Below are 11,473 nucleotides of genomic sequence, written 5' to 3'. Positions count from 1 at the left end.
GCATCAAAGGATCAACAGGCTAAGTTTCTTTTCTGTTGAAAATAAAATGCTGAGGTGTGATCTAATAGCAGTCCTTCAGGACTGCTGCCAAGCCTGCAGAGTTTTACCAGCAATTTCAGTTCTTCTTTCAGATCTCCAGCATCCACAGTTCTTTACTTTATTTCATTACCTTATTTTAAAGCCACTTCAAATTGTTCTTTCTTTTCCTGAGAAATTAGCCTGCGCAGATTCCCCAAAGTGTAAGTAAGAGTGGGTACCTGGTGACTGTAGCTCATTGATTGTTTGTCCTGGCCGTCATCCATTCTTCAGCACAGTGCCCCTGCGTGCTCCTATGCCATCAAGTCTCCTGAACACTCCATCCAAGCGAGTTATCGATGGCAAACCACCAGACTCCCAATTTTAGCATGCCATTTCTTGAACCACTTATGACCATCAACACTTTACCTTGGAGTTTAGGAATTGGTCAGGTACACACTCTGGTTTCATTATTAACAACCAACGTCTAATTTGCTTGTTGGACTTCGTAAGACGGGAGTCTGAATATTAATGAGGTGAGTTGTGGCATTAACAAGGTTTTAAACGAGCAATAGTGAATATTGATTAGCATTTTGTCACTGTTCAGTGCGAATATTACTGTGCCACTTGACAAAAGCATGAAAGATAGAACAAAATGATCTCTATGTTGAGATGGGCCTCATCACACCTTTCACTCAATTCTGCAACGCCTCCCACCATAGTCCACATTGTCCAGATCCCGATAACATTTGCCTCAAGTGAACATTAGCTTCACAGCCATTTGCTAATCCCTATTTTAAATTATCCTGTGATGGAACGTCATAGTGAAATATTTCGTTTTTATGTGCTTCTAGAAATTTTTACAGTACATTTCTATGATTTTTTCACTAGATTGCACTCACATTCAGTTCTGACTTTTCTCATCAGTTTCTAGTTCTCCTTTGCCTTATTTTAAAAATATCGCAACCTTCAGATCTGTTACTATTTCAAGCCACATAGGAAGTATTTTCATTTAATCTTATACAATCCTTAACTTCCTTTGTCAGCCACAGTTGACTGACCATTTTTTGTGTTTCTGAGCCTTGTACAGTTGCCGTAAGCCATGTAATAGCTCTTTAAAGCCTAAGCATTGCCTAAGTACAGTCATGTCTTTTAATGTAGTCTCCCAAATCAGCTCAGCCAATTTGTGATTCATGCTTTCATAATTTCCTTTATTCAAATTCAATGAACCTTAGCTTCAAACTGAAGTAACTCACTATCAGCATCACCTCCATTTCTTTCTTGTCTTTCCATCCTAAACATTGAATATGTTGAATATTAAGTTTCCTGTTCTGGTCACCATGCAACAATGCTTTTGAAATGGCAATTTTATCATAACCATTAACCTTTATTTAAGCCTTTAGTTGATCTATCTTTTTGTAAATTCTGCATGCATTCTGACAGAGCGCCCTTAATTTTGTCTTCTTGACATCATTCCACAATCAAGGCATTCTTGATGCTCAACTTTTCTTCTCTTGCCTTTTTATTTGCCCGAGCAGCATTTTTACTTCTTGTTATCAGCTTTACGACCTTCAGTTTAGATAACCACTCCCCTCCTCCTCCAGGATCCCAACCAAACCCAACTGCCCTAGCAAATCTCATTGCAAGGATACCAGTTTTACCCCTGACTTTTGAGCAAAGGTTAAACAGGTTAGGACTCATCTCATTGAAATTTACAAGAATGAGAGGTGATCTCATTAAAACATTCTTAATGATTCTTAAACATTCTAAAGGATTCTTAAAATGCTTGACAGAGTAAATGCTGAGACGATGTTTCCCCTTGTGGGAGGTTCCAACTCTAGAAGGCATAGTCTCAGAATAAAGAGTGCCAATTCATGACTGAAATGAGGAGGAATTTCTTCTCTCAGATGATTGTGAATCTTTGGAACTCTTTGTCACAGAGAACTGTGGTGGTACAGTCCTAGTGCATATTTAAGGTATTTGAGAGAGATAGTTTCTCGATCAATAGGGGAATTGAGGGTTTTGGGGAAAGGGCAGGAAAGTGGATGTGAGGAATGTCGGATCAGCCCATAATCCTACAGAATGGCAATAAAGATTCAAAGGGCTGAATGACCCTACATTTGTTCCTATTTCTTATTGTCTTATGGTTTAAGATGTAACCCATCCAGTTTACTGACCTGAGCTGAGCCCAATGTCTCTAAAACATGATACCCTCCCTCCTACACCAGTTTTGCAGCCATGTGTTCAGTTAAGCAATCATCTTACGCCTATGTTCAATAACATGTGGCACGCAGTGTAATCTTGAGATTAATTGTCTTGAAGTCCTGCTTTTTAATTTCCTTCTAACTCCCTGAAATCTGCCTGTAGGACCTTATCCCTCTTCCTGCCTAGATTGTTAGCACCAATGTGGACTGTGACTCTGGCTGACCCTCCTCCCCTAGAACGATGCCCAGCAGCCACTTTGTGACATCTTTCACCCTGGCCCCAAGGAGACAATGCACCAACCTGGTTCACTGACACAGGAATAGCAGATCCCCTGAATATGGAATTCCTCTAACCATTGCCCTTGTATTCTTTCTCCTCCACTGTAAGCTGAGATGTTCTTGCAACCATTGCTCTGACTGCACTCCATGGAGAACCATTGCCTTCACTAGCTCATAAAATAGAACATTGATTGACAAGCAAGATAGATCCAGATGAAATGTACACTATCTAAGTAGTAGTCACCAAGCCCTCTCTGCCTGGACATTTCTAATCTATGTATGGAAGGTCCAGGACTCCACACATACAACAAGGTGCATGTTTCCCTAATCTTCACGCACTTGCCTTCCAATAACTCTGCCCAAGTTGAGGTATCTCCAGCAGTTCAGACTGTCCCTGCTCCTGGAACATGAGTGAAGGCTCAGAGCCTCATTCTGTCTTTATCCCCTGCCTGAGTAGAGTTGATAAAGGGCCCTCACCTCACCCATGTCTCCAGGTGACGTTGATTTTCTAGCACAGGATCTTCACTTCACCTGCTCCTCTTACAGATACTAATTATTTACTATGGTGTCTTCACCTTAGTCATCCCTCTCAAAGATCCTAATTGTCTGTTTAATAGTCTTCACCTCACCTGCTGCTCTCGATGCTGACTGCCGGTATAAATGTCTTCACCTCACCTGCTCCTCCTTCAAAAAACCATCAAACAAGTTGGAAATAATTCAAGCAGCCAAGCTAATAACCAAGCATGTCCTGAAAATGTGAGCTAGTAATAGGGAGAAGAACTCTTCCAAGCATATTTCAAATTCAAGTTTGCTTGAGAACCAACCTCCTCAAAAGTCAACAAAAAAATCTCACATAACAAAGTGTAGAGCTGGATGAACACAGCAGGCTGAGCAGCATCTTAGGGGCACAAAAGCTGACATGTTGGGCCCAGACCCTTCATCAAAAAGGGGGATGGGCAGAAGGTTCTGAAATAAATAGGGAGAGAGGGGGAAGCGGACCGAAGATGAAGGACCTCAGCCCGAAACGTCAGCTTTTGTGGTCCTAAGATGCTGCTTAGCCTGCTGTGTTCATCCAGCTCCACACTTTGTTATCTCGGATCCTCCAGCATCTGCAATTCCCATTATCCCTGATCAAAAAAATCTCACAACCTGGTAGGAACCTTCGCTATAAAAGACCCTCAGTTTAACCTTAAAGCACTGAAACCATCTAGGAAACTATGGGCCTTCTAAGAAAGAGACTGAGAACATTATAAGCTGCAATAGTCTTACATACTCAACTTTATCATGGATTCTAGGGAAAGGGCAGGAAGATGGACAATGTGGAGTGTAAGATCAGCCATGATCCTATTTAATGGTGGAGTAGCCCCAAGGCACTGAACAATCTGCTTGTGTTCCTATTTCTTGTGATCTTATGGTTTATCTAATTTCTGATGTGAGATTCTGATGTTAATGTGAGAATGAATGTGCTACAAGTCAGTGAAATGCTGCTTTATTTTTGTAGTAAGTGAAAATATAGCCTTTATTTTTAAAACTCGTAAAAAGATTGCTACTGGAGTTATTTACTTGAGAAGAACTGAGGGTAAGAAAACATATCTCTCACATACAAACATCCAATTATGTGTAGACTTATTATGACAGTAAAGGGAACATATAAATGCATAATATTAGGAACTTCTCAAGAGATGCTTTGAGTTGAAAGTGGCAGAGAGATGCACAGGCAGAAGAGTCTGGAGTAGCCTATTTTTCTAAGTTCAAATGGGAAGAAATGCCCAAATTCTTCCCCAAATTCTGGCTTGATCGATGCAATCAGTCTCCCACATAAACAAGGTAGGAAGAGCTATGTCAGAGATAGCAAGAACTTCAGATGCTGGAGTCAGAGATAACAGAGTGTGGAGCTGGAGGAACACAGCAGGCTAGGCAGCATTAGAGGAGCAGGAATGTTGACGTTTCAGGCTGGGACCTTCCTTTTCTGAAGAAGTGTTCCTACCTGAAATGTCAACTTTTCTGCTCCTCCGATGCTGCCTGGCCTGCTGTGTTCCTCCAGCTCCACACCGTTACCTAGGAAGAGCTATGTAGCAGATAACCATGCACTGGATTTTGAGTATTGAAGAGAGGTTCAAAGGGGGAATGCATGGAAGGACTGAATGCTGTGGAGTCTAGAGCAGCGCTTTGACTTTCCTGGCAAAGGAACACACAAAAAATAAAAGCAAGGAATTTACCTTTCTGGACCTCAGCTGGTCTTGAGTTACCCTTTCTGACTTTGTGAGCACTTGAGGCTCTGCCTTAGAATTTGGGGATCAGGCTGAATCCATTGTCTTTAGGTTCCAATTATGGCATCAGTGCCTGATCTGGTTGAAGACAAATGTTTGGATCCTCTGACAGTATAAATTAAAAGTGACCTGGAGTTATTACAACCTTGGATCAGTGCTGAGAAGATTTTCAAATATCTTTATTTCCCTTAAATAGACAAAATATTTCTGATCACTTTGAATATATTTTGTTCCAGTTACATTACCAGCATTAATTTTTAATTAATTTCTGTATGGTTTCTTTTGAACCTTTTAACATTACTAATTAGGTGGTGAATCAGGGATGTAAAAATGTTAATTAATAGTACTAGAGCTTTTGTGATGACAAGTCACAGTCTGTGTTATTGCATTATGGGATCATATCGAATAATGAATGGTAAGAAGCTAAAGGACTGTAATTTAACTGAGCAATTCAGATTAAGCTATAAAGTGCAAGAACAAAGCTCAAGTGGCTTCTGAGATTCATTATTGACTGCTTCTAGTGTTCTCTAACTGACAGCAAAAATATCACTGCTGCAGGATTCTCAGACCCACTTGTCAGATGTTACAATACCTGCATTGTTACTTACAAGGATGTGGAAAATATTCTAACTTTGTATGATAGGTTAGTAAGCCTGGCCAAAACCACTCTGCTTACATGAGGTCAGAGCATGTTGTGATACAGATTCCCTTTTAAAGAAATAGCGGAGAATGTTTTATTTTCTCTCTAATTCATGGAGAAAATAAATGAAAAGTACAGCGTGTGTGAACCTACATTTTAAGTTGCCATAAATTAGACAGAAAATTTGATAATATCATGTTTATACCAAATAATTTCACTTCATGCTGAAGCAACTTGTTAGACATCCCTCTCCACTTCTGTGAGAATCAAGAAAAGGTAACATATTTATCATTGTACTCAGTTCCAAATATAATGGATAGTTTAGTTTTGAAGTGCAGCTACTATTACTATGTAAATAAATAGTGGCCGTTTTTGCATTTAGCAAGGCTTCACTGATAACAAATGAATTGAGGGAGTCTGTTTTTCATTTTCCAACAATACCTAAGTGGTCTTGGGCTCAGGACTTTACATGGAATTTAATGGATAGTGAGCATACGTATAGGGATGCACACAATGTGTCAATAATGCGTGATGAGTTAGATGGACCTGCAGGTCTCTCCCTCTCTTGGTGTTCTTACAATTGTCTTTTATTGCCGATGTCTTTTTACCTTGCATTCATCAGCACAAATACAGGCAAACCAAATTTAAAATAGCCTAAACAACTTATACTGGAGGATGGAAAAGGTTTAGTGGTCTTAAAAATGAGTAAGTCTGCAGGTCCAGATGTGATGTAACCCACGCTGTTGAGAACAACAAAGGAGGAAATTTCAGGGCTCTGATATTGATTTTCAAATCCTGTCTGGTGAGAAGTGAGGTACCAGAAGACTGCAGGACTGCTAATTTTGTCTCCCTATTAAAAAGGGAGGAAGGGATAAATCAGGAAATTACAGGCCAGTCAGACTAACCTCAGTGGCGAGAAGTTACGAGAAGGACTTCAAAGAATCAGAATATGTCTGTATTTGGAGAGATACAGATTAAACAAGGATAGCCAGCATAGATTTGTTAAAGGAAGGTCATATTTGGCAAATCTGATCAATTCTTTTGAGGAAGTAGCTAGTAGTTTTGCTGAGGGTAATTGATTTGATCTGGCCTACATAGACTTAACAAGATTCTTCATGGCAGACTCGCCCACAAAATATGACCCTATTAGATACAAGGCAAAGAGTCACATTGAATCTCAAATTGGTTGAGAGGCAGACAGTAGAAGGTGATGATCGAGGGATCTTTCTGTGACTGGAAATTTGTTTCTACTGAGGTTCCATAGGGCTCTGTCATGTTCCGTTTTTTGATTGTGATTTACATGAATGATTTGCACTTAAATAGAGTGGACATGATCAAGGGGTTCCAGATAAGAATTGTGTGGCACAGTGACTCAGTGGTTAGCACTGCTGCCTCACAACAAGGATCTGGGTTCAATTCCAGCCTCGGATGATTGTCTGTGTGGAGTTGCATGGCATCCTCTTGTCTATGTGGGTTCCTGCCGAGTGATCCGATTTCCTCCCACAGTCCAAAAACATGTAGGATAGCTGGATTGGCCGTGCTACATTGTCCCACAGTATCCAGAGATGTGTAAACTAGTTGAATTAACCATGCTTAATGTGGTGCTGCAGAATTATGGGGATATAGTGGGATGCTATTCAGAAGGTCGTACAATCTCAACGGGCTGAATTGCCTCTCTCTGCACTGCAGGGATTCTGTGATTCCATGATGAGGAGAATAGTTGTAAATTGCAAGAGGATACTAATGGGCATATCAGGTATACAGAGCGATGGTAAATGAAATTTAACTCAGAAATATTTGAGGTAATGAACTTGGGGAGAGCTGAGTTGGATTATATCATGAAAGGTTGGACCCTGGAAAATACTGAAGATCAGAAGGACCTTATTATGCATACTTAAAGCTTCCTGAAGGTAGCAGGGTAAATAGATAGGGTGGTTAAGAAATCATATGGGATACTTTATTTCATTAGCCAAGACAAAGCATAAATGTGTTGTGAATTCAATCAGTTATCTTAAATTGGTTCAAAAATTGAAATTGCAAAAACAGAAATCTCAGCAGGTTTGACTGCATCTGTGAAGGAGAGTTAGAATCAATGTTTTGCTTCCAGCGGCCGTTTTTCAGAGCTGATGGTAGTTGGGGAAAAGATTTTGTTTTATATGCAGAAGATCGGGTGGGGGGAGGGGTTAAGTAGTAAAGGATAGGTAGAGATAGAGCCCAAAGAGAGAGGAAAACAGTTGGATGGACAAAGGAGTGGGTAACAGTCAGCTTAGGAGAATGAACAGCTCCTAATGGGGACAATTTTATCAGCCATGATTGAATGGCGGAGCAGACTCGATGGGCCAAATGGCCTAATTTCTGCTCCTATGTCTTATGGACTTATGGTCTTAAATGTGTTGTGTATAATAGCAGACCATGTGATAACAAGGCCTGGTGTGTGGGGGTTCGGGTGAAGACATGAGAGCGAGTTCCTCAAGCCCTAAACCTGTTGAACTCAATATTGAATCCAGAAGGCTGCCGAGTTCCCAAACGGAGAATGAGGTGCTATTCTTCTAGCTTATGCTGAGCTTCACAGGAGTACTGCAACAAGCCTGAGACAGGGATATTGGTCAAGGAACAAGGTGATATGTTGAAGTGGCAGGCAACTGGGAGCTCAGGGTCTTTTTTACAGACAGAACATAGGTGTTCTATGAAGTGGTCACCCAGTCTGTTCTTTGTTTCCCCAGTGTAGAGGAGACCACACTGTGAGCAGCAAATGCAGTAGACTAGATTGAGTGAAGTGAAGGTAAAGTGCTGTTTCACCTGGCATGTGTGTTTGGGCCCTTGGATACTGAGGAGGGAGGACATAACCAGACAGATGTTACACCTTGCAGTTGTGGGGGAAGGTCCATGAGGCTGTTGTGAGGTGTTGGGAATGAAGGAAGAGTGACCCAGAAGTAGAGGGCCTTGTAGAAGGCTGATGAGGGACAGGAGGGGAATATGTGTCTGGTGGTAGTATCCTGCTGGAAGTGAAAATGGCAGCTAATGATCCTCTGGATGTGGATGCTGGTGAGAAGGTAGGTGTGGAACTGGGGGTTCCTACCACTGTTGTAGGAGGGCAGTGAGGGCTGAAGTATGGGGAATGGGTTGGACCCGGCTGAGGGCCAGGTCAAACACAGTGCTGGGAAATCCTTGGTTGCAGAAGAAGGTGGACATTTCAAAGGCCTCCTTGTTACAGTTGGCATTATCAGAGTAGATACGACAGATTCATCCTGGAGAAAATTGATACACAGAGAGATCTGGGTGTTCAGGTTCATTGTACCCTGAAGGTGGCAATGCAGGTCGATAGAGTGGTCAAGAAGGCATACGGCATGCTTTCCTTCATCGGACGTGTATTGAGTACAAGAGTTGGCAAGTCATGTTACAGTTGTATAGGACTTTGGTTCGACTACATTTGGAATACTGCGTACAGTTCTGGTCACCGCATTACCAAAAGGATGTGGATGCTTTGGACAGGGTGCTAAGGAGGTTCACCAGGATGTTGCCTGGTGTGGAGGGCACTGGCTATGAAGAGAAGTTGAGTAGATTAGGATTATTTACGTTAGAAAGATGGAGATTGAGGGGGGACCTGATTGAGGTATATAAAATCATGAGAGGTATAGACAGGGTGGATAGCAAGAAGCTTTTTCTCAGAGTGGGGAACTCAGTTACTAGGGGGGTCATGATTTCAAGATGAGAGGGGAAAAGTTTAAGGGAGATATGTGTGGAAAGTTCTTTGAGCAGAGGGTAGTGGGTGCCTGGAATGCATTGCCAGCAGAGGTGGCAGAGGCAGGCACGATAATGTCATTTAAGATGTATCTAGACAGATACATGAAAGGGCAAGGAGCAGAGGGATACAGATCCTTGGAAAATAGGCGGCAGTTTTAGATAGAGGATCTGGATCGGTGTAGGCTCAGAGGACCGAAGGGCCTGTTCCTGTGCTGTAATCTTTTTTGCTCTTTGTAGAACACCTAGGAGAATGGAATGGAGTTGTTACACCAAGTTAAGTGTGGGGATGTATAGTCAAGGTAACTGTGGAATTCAGTAGGTTTCTAGTGGATATTGGTGGCCAGCCTAACCCCAGAAATGGAAACAGACATGTCAAGGAAAGGAGGGGAGGAGTCAGAAATGGACCAGGTGAATGTGAGAGTGGGGTGAATAGTGGAAACAAAATAGATAAATGTTTCCAATTCTGGATGAGAGAGGGAAGCAGCTCTGATGATATCAACGTTAAACCAGAGAAAGAGCTGTGGGTAAGGGGAAATGGCTAGAAGGACTGGAACAAAGAATTTTCTATGTACCTCACAAAGAGACTGGCATAACAGACCCCATTCGGGTACCCATGGCCACATCTTTGACCTGAAGAAAATGGAAGGAGTTAAAAGAGAAGTTGCTTAGAGTGAGGACAAGCTCAGCCAGGTAGAGGAAGATGGTCATGGATGAGGACAGTTCAGGCCTTTTCTCAGTCAAGAACCAGAGAGCCCTGAGATCAATCTGATGGAGGGATGGATGTGTAGAGGATTAGATTTTAAATTGGCTGTTCCTGGAGCTATTAGATTTAGGATTAGGTCAAATATCTGGTATGCAAAATATCTTTTTGAACTGGTAGCAGCATCCTTTGCAGTATGTAGGCAGTCTATTTTAGCAATTACTTGATCAATGCAAAAAGCATGTTGCTTTGATTGTTTATTATACCTGCACACAACTGGATTGCGTTTGAAAAACCCAAATCAAATAACAATAGACAATAGACAATAGGTGCTGGAGTAGGCCATTCGGCCCTTCGAGCCAGCACCACCATTCATTATGATCATGGCTGAACAGTATCCTGTTCCTGCCTTATCCCCATAACCCTTGATTCCACTATCTTTAAGAGCTCTATCTATCTCTTTCTTGAAAGTATCCAGAGAGTTGGCCTCTAATGGCTTCTGGGGCAGAGCATTCTAAAGAATCACCACTCTCTGGGTGAAGAAGTTTTTCTTCAACTCTGTTCTAAATGGCCTACCCCTAATTTTTAAACTGTGTCCTCTAGCTCTGGACTCACCCATCAACGGAAACATGCTTCCTGCTTCCAGAGTGCCCAATCCCTTAATAATCTTATATGCCCCACTCGTCCTCCTAAACTCAAGCATATACAAGCCCAGTCGCTCCAATCTTTCAACATATGATAGTCCCGCCATTCTGGGAATTGACCTTGTGATCCTACGCTGCACTCCCTCAATAGCAAGAATGTCCTTCCTCAAGTTTGGAGACCAAAACTGCACACAATACTCCAGGTGCGGTCTCACCAGGGCCCTGTACAGCTGCAGAAGGACCTTTTTGCTCCTACACTCAATTCCTCTTGTGATGAAGGCCAGCATGCTATTAGCTTTCTTCACTGCCTGCTGTACCTGCATGCTTGCTTTCATTGATGTACAAGAACACCTAGATCTCGTTGTGCTTCCCCTTTACCTAACTTGACTCCATTGAGATAGTAATCTGCCTTCCTGTTGTTACCACCAAAGTGTATAACCGCACATTTATCTACATTAAACTGCATCTGCCATGCATCTGTCCACTCACCTAGCCTGTCCAAGCCACCCTGTATTCTCATAACATTCTCCTCACATCTCACACTGCCACCCAACTTTGTGTCATCAGCAAATTCGCTAATATTACTTTTAATGCCTTCATCTATATCATTAATATGTATTGTAAACAGCTGCGGTCCCAGCACCGAACCTTGTGGTACCCCATTGGTCACTGCCTGCCATTCCAAAAGGGACCCGTTTATCACTACTCTTTGCTTCCTGTCAGCTAGCCAATTTTCAATCCAACTCAGTATTTTGCCCCCAATACCATGTGCCCTAATTTTGTTCACCAATCTCCTATGCGGGACTTTATCAAAGGCTTTCTGAAAATCCAGGTAAACTACATCCACTGGTTCTCCCTTATCCATCTTCATAGATACATCCTCAAAAAATTCCAGAAAATTAGTCAAGCACGATTTCCCCTTTGTAAATCCATGTTGACTCTGACCTATTCTGTTACTGCTATCCAAATGAGTTGTA

This window comes from Stegostoma tigrinum, chromosome 13, assembly GCF_030684315.1.
Source record: "Stegostoma tigrinum isolate sSteTig4 chromosome 13, sSteTig4.hap1, whole genome shotgun sequence".
NCBI classification, from domain to species: Eukaryota; Metazoa; Chordata; class Chondrichthyes; order Orectolobiformes; family Stegostomatidae; genus Stegostoma; species Stegostoma tigrinum.
The sequence above is the reverse complement of the archived record's forward strand: the minus strand, read 5'-3'. Positions refer to the sequence as shown.